General features: G+C 47.7%; 1 pseudogene; it reads left to right on the forward strand.

Annotated features, from left to right (window-relative positions):
- The first annotated feature begins 38 nt into the window (after positions 1-38).
- On the forward strand, positions 39-1,042 carry LOC101101914 (small nuclear ribonucleoprotein-associated protein N-like; annotated as a pseudogene).
- The last annotated feature ends 5,076 nt before the right edge of the window (positions 1,043-6,118 follow it).

Raw genomic sequence — 6,118 nt, forward strand, 5'->3', positions numbered from 1 at the left:
CTGTGGACATGGAAGTTGGTGGAACAGCAATCGTGACTCTGGGAAAGAGGTGCAAGATGCTGCCGCACATTGACTACAGGTGAGATGCGTCCGGCAGGATGGTTGGATCTTCATTGGCCCTTTTAAGGGTTTTGACAAATAGGTGAACTCGATCCTCTGTGACTGTGATGAATTCAGGGAGATCAAGGCAAAGAATTCAGAGCATTCAGAGTATGAAGTAAAGCAAGTTTGGGGTCTGGTGTGGCTGCCCGGGAGAATTTGGTTTCCATGACTGTGGAGGGAATACCCTGTAAAGGTACAGGCATTGCTCAAGTACCATTTACTGGTGATTCTGGGGGCTGGTGGAGCAGCTGGCAGAGGTGTTCCAGCTGGTGTTCCAATTCCCTAGACTCTTGCTGGATTAACCGGCCCTGTCCATGGGGCCGGGGGGGCCATCCCAACAAGTCATGACTCCTCAAGGAAGAGGTATGTAACAGTTGCTGCCACTGCCAGCATTGCTGGACCCCCAACTCAGTATCCACCAGGAAGGGGGGCTACACCCACACCTGTTGGTCGAGCAGTCCCACCTCCAGGAATTATGGCTCCTCCACCTGGTATGGGCTTCCCAGGGGGCACTACTGGTGAAGAATCTGCCTGCCAGAGCAGGGGACGTAAGAGATACGGTTTGACCCCTGGGTCAGGAAGATACCCTGGAGAAGGAAATGACAACCTATTCCAGTATTTTTTCCTGGAGAATCCAATGGACAGAGGACCTGGTGGGCAGCAGTCCTTGGGGTTTGCAAAGAATCGGACATGATTGAAGCAACTTAGCACGCCACATGGTATGAGACCACCCATAGGCCTACCAATTACACTTCCCATACTCGAGGGATGCCAATAAGCTTGCCCCTGTTAGACTGAGACCCTCCACCAGGAATCAGAAGTCCACCTCCTCTAGGAAGGTGTCCACCAAGACCCTAGGATATTATTGATCCTTCTTAGTCAATTTTTTTTTTCCCTGAAGTGTATCTTGTGAAATGTGTGCAGTACTTGAAAGCTTTGGTCCCCTCTGCTGCATTAATGTAAGCTAATGCATAGAGTCATTAAAAAAAGTGGGTTCAAAGGAGGTAGATGAACTTCACCTAGAAATTTCAGAGATTGACTGGGGATTGAGACAGCTATGAAGAGGAAAATTGTGGACCTAAATAGAGAACCAAGATTAGCAGGTCAGAGGAGACAAATAATACTAGATACCAACTAATAAATTTATGGACCACAGACAGTATACCAGGTGCTTTTCTAATCACTTTGCTTGTATTAACTCAGTGAATCCTTTCAACAACTTTATGCAATAGATACATGATTCCCCAGTGTCTTCCCTGGTATCATCCTGAAAGGAGACCTGGGGACAGGGATTTGTATTCAATCCCATGAAAATTATCTCAGATACTCTGTCTTCTAGAGCTTCCCTAGAAGCCGTAGAAGGTGGCACTAGAGGTAAAGAATCCGCCTGCCTTTGTAGAAGACATAAGAGACGCGTGTTCAATCCATGGGTCAGGAAGATCCCCTAGAGGAGGGCCTGGCAACCCACTCTAGTTTTCTTGCCTGGAGAATCCCATGGACAGAGGAGCCCTGTGGGCTACGGGCCATAGGGTTGCAAAGAGTTGGACACAACTGAAGTGACTTAGCAGGCAGGCAGGCACTCTGTCTTCTCTGAGGGAGTGGAGAAATGGAACAAGGAAGGAAGGAAAACCAAATGAATTTTTGTGAATTAGGGATGTCTACCATGGGCAACCGGGGCTCCAAATGCCACTGGAAATCCTGTGTAATCTCAAAGCTGTTCCACCGAAGGACAGAGAAGCTGGAGATTTTATCCATCATCTTTTTGGGGCATTAGTTCCCGGGCACTGCCATGTTACCATATTCCAAAAGCACCGTCAGGCAGAGAAGCAGTCCTTGGTAATATAAGGAGCTGCTGATGGTGTCAGAGCAAAGACAGCATCTGCTTCCTTGAGTTCACAAATGGGGAACATGGGACACAAAGTTAACATCATTCAATTTGCTTTATTATAAACCCATCATTGGATTTATTATAGAAATGACGATCACTGACTGAAGCTAGGTTCTATACTCTGCCTGTGTTAACATCAGTAACCCAGTACAGCTGAAGCTGATGAAACAGAAAAGAGTAGAAGGGCATCTTACTCATGAAATCCACTGGCAACACTGGGACACAGTTCATTGGTTCATTCATTCAGTGATTTGTTCTTTCATCCAAAAATTTGTTAAGTGCCAAGGTGGAGAAGGCAATGGCAACCCACTCCAGTACTCTTGCCTGGAAAATCCCATGGACGGAGGAGCCTGGTGGGCTGCAGTCCATGGGGCCGCTAAGAGTTGGACACGACTGAGCAACTTCACTTTCACTTTTCACTTTCATGCATTGGAGAAGGAAATGGCAACCCACTCCAGCGTTCTTGCCTGGAGAATCCCAGGGTCGGGGAAGCCTGGTGGGCTGCCATCTATGGGGTCGCGCAGGGTCGGACACAACTGAAGTTTCTTAGCAGCAGCAGCAGCAGCAGGGTTGAGTTCAGTACTGTTCTATGCACTGGGGGTGGTGTGGGGAGAGGAATATAAGGAGAACAATTATGACCAGATTTCTTTTGTCATGTATCTGGCCTGTTATTAGAGAGACAAAATAATAATTTCAAATAACACTGAATACCTTGAATAAAAGGGACATCTATGTGGCTAGTTACAATGCTAATAGTCACTCAGAGCACCAGGAACTTTGCCATAATTGCTAAAGAGAAAGGAAATTTCTACTTTTTACCAGAATAAGACTCCTAAATACGATACTGAGGGCTGTGTAGTTAGCAAGTGGATGACAATACAGCAAAGAAGAGGTGGATAAGGAAATTGTAAACACATTGCCAGCAGGCCTTGGTGCACACCTGCCCTGATTAAAGACTGATGAATTGTGATATTTCAAAAGGAAGAAAGTAGTTGTGTATATTATTCTTTATCTTTGCGTAAAAGATTAAAAGCAATCGTCACATATTCTGTATCATTCATTCTTAGTGTATTGAATGTGTGCTCAGATGTGTGACAACTCTAGTTCAGGGATTAAGAACTTCTTTAGAGCATGCTTTTTTTTTTTTTTGGCCATCCTGCTTTGCTTTCAGGATCTTAGTTCCCTCACTAGAGATTGAACCCAAGCCCTCAGGAGTGAAATCATGGAGTTCTAACCACTTGACTGCTAGGCAATTCCTGGGGCATGTTTCTTCCTGGGCTCCAGGAATGTTGAGTTACATATTGTAGGTTGTACTTGGAGACTAATCTGTCGTGGGATGTTTATAATCAAAGAATGCTCATGCATTCCCTCATTAGCTTTATTTTTATTATCATATTTACTGAGTGCCCTTATGGGGCAGGTACAGTGTGGGGCACTGAAATGAGCAGGAGAGACATGGTAACTAGGGCTCACATTCTAGTGGGGGAACCTGACAACAGGTAAACAAGAACCTGATCTACAAAATTGCTAACAAGCCCCACCCAGCAGGGTCCTCCTGCCCAGCGTTGTTCAAACCAATAGAATGATACTGAGTTCGGTCCAGAAGCAGAGGAAGGTTTTACTCTCTGATCAGAAAAATGGAGAGGTGTGAGCTCTTGCCCTCTGAGCGCTGAAGAATTGATGCTTTTGAACTGTAGTGTTGGAGAAGACTTTTGAAAGTCCCTTGGATAGCAAGAAGATCAAATTAGTCAATCCTAAAGGAAATCAACCCTGAATATTCACTGGAGGGACTGATGCTGAAGCTGAAGCTCCAATACTTTGGCCACCTGATGTGAAGAAGTGACTCATTGGAAAAGACCCTGATGCCGGGAAAGATTGAGGGCAGGAGGGGGAGGGGGACTGCCAAGGAACAGACGGTAGGATGGCATTACTGACTTGACAGAAGTGAGTTTGAGCAAGCTCCGGAGTTGGTGATGGACAGGGAAGCCTGGCCTGCTTTAACACATGGGATCGCAAAGAGTTGGATACAACTGAGCAACTGAACTGACTGAGCCAGGAGGAGGACGAGATATTGCCGGTCTGGTGCAGGTGTGCCGCTCAGGCTCCTGGTAGGGTGCAGCGCCCCAGCGGCGTCTCTGCACTCCGCCTGCGGCCACCATCTTGAATCGCAGTGTGGTGCGCAGCGCTCCTGCACAGGGCAAGTAGAGCCCAGGTGTCGGGTGCAGCATTCTTGCGCTTGGAACTCTGGTCCAAAAGTTTCGGGTACAAGACCTCTGCACGCGGCAGCCAGTGAGCAAGTGAAACTAGCACAAAGGAAACAGACAAAAAAAGGTTAGGCTTTATTACCCAGCTTCTATTTTTATTTCTCGGGAATTGTTAATTGGCTTTACCAGTGGCAAGTCCCTCCTCTGTCTTTTGCACTCGTTGCAGAGCGGCGTGGAAGGGCACAGGTCCAGCTTCTGTAACTACTGCCTACTGGTTTTGGGCGGTGGTGCAACCCCGGGTGGAGAAGTGAACTCCCTGGCTATCTTGAGCTACGTATGTTACCGGACCTTAGCCCTAACTGTTTGAATCCCCGAGCAACGGCAATTTATCTAATCTTTTGGAGACAGAGGATGTTACCCAATTAGATGTGAGCACCCCCACTCTTGAGGTCCCTCTGAACTGAAGCACCCCTGGATTGGACAGGGAGTTCTTTCCTGCTCAGGTTCCCAATGCCAAAAACAAAACTGAGTTTGGCTCAGGCGAGACAAGCTGTTCTTGGATGGCCAGGGAATGGAGAAGGGGAGCTCATGTCTAGACACCTGCTCCCCAAAGGGAGGAAAGTGGGGAGTTCTGCGGGGTGAGAGGCAAGTGCATCATCAGAAACTGGGGCAAAGGACAAAGATTTCCAGCAACAGCTGGTGCATGGGCAGTCCCTCGTGCCCCCTTGCTCTCCCACAGATTGCGCTTGTGTGCTGTGCTCAGTTGCTGTTATGTCCGACTCTTTGCGACCACATGGACTGTAGCACGCCAGGCTCCTCTGTCCGTAGGATTTCCTAGGCAAGAATACTGGAGTGGGTTGCTGTTGTTATTTAGTTGGTAAGTCATGGATTGCCGTAGCAGAGTACAAATGACCCCTTGGAGTGGAGTTCTTAGCATGGTAATGAGGCAAGGGTAACTTTTGGACTCCTCCAGGTTTCATCTGTGCACGTCAAGTCAGAATGGATTTGGGGCAATTGACCAGTGTGTAACTCTCAAAACACCTCTCTCTCTCAAAGTACAGCTGCAGAGCATCTCTGCCAAACACTTCGTATTATTGAAACAAACACAGAGCTGAATCTGGGCAAGTGTCCTTTAGCTCTCAGGGGCTGGTGTGGGAACATAGAGATCAACCAAGGCAAGAAAAGCAGCGAGCTTTAGCCTACACTTCCCTCTATCTTGGATCTAGCCAGTTTGGTCTGGTTTTGCAGTGGGCCTTTGTGGCATCCTGTTAATAGAACACAATTAGCTTCTATGATCAGCCATATGGCCGGTGACAAGGACACTGGTTGACTTAAGATACATGGCCCACATACTAGCAAGAACAGCATGTCTCAACTGTCTCATTGATTATACTCCTCATGCCAGGGGCTACTATGACCTCAACCAACCAATTACATGGGGCTTCTCTCCCATAATGAGTTCCCTGATGGCTTGACAGGCTGTGGTTTAGGGAAAGAGGTTTGGCCCATGTTCAATAACTAGCCACCCGTGGCCTCCTAGACCTCTGATGGAGCCCTGTTTCCACATTGTCTACTTCTTCCTTATGTAGATTGGGGGATGATGGGATGGATCTGGCCCTTGAGGCGTAAGGGGTGGTTGCCAAGTTACTGGTTCCCAGGCCGCCTTTTGGCAGTTGAGTCTGCCTTGTTTCCCTCAGCAAACCTCTCCCTCCCCGCCCCCCCACTGCTGCCCTTTTTGGTGACCCCTACCATGAGTCACTGCCACCTTTTCAGAAGCTGTACTAGTTCTAAGGGTTTCAGTATGATTAAGCCATGTTTCAACTGTTCATTCTCCGCAACTCTGTTCATAACCACAACTCTTTCCTTCCAAATAGACCCATGGGCATGGAGGATGGCCAGTACGCCCTGGGAGTCTGTGTAAATG

This window comes from Ovis aries, chromosome 14 (assembly GCF_016772045.2).
Source record: "Ovis aries strain OAR_USU_Benz2616 breed Rambouillet chromosome 14, ARS-UI_Ramb_v3.0, whole genome shotgun sequence".
NCBI classification, from domain to species: domain Eukaryota; kingdom Metazoa; phylum Chordata; class Mammalia; order Artiodactyla; family Bovidae; genus Ovis; species Ovis aries.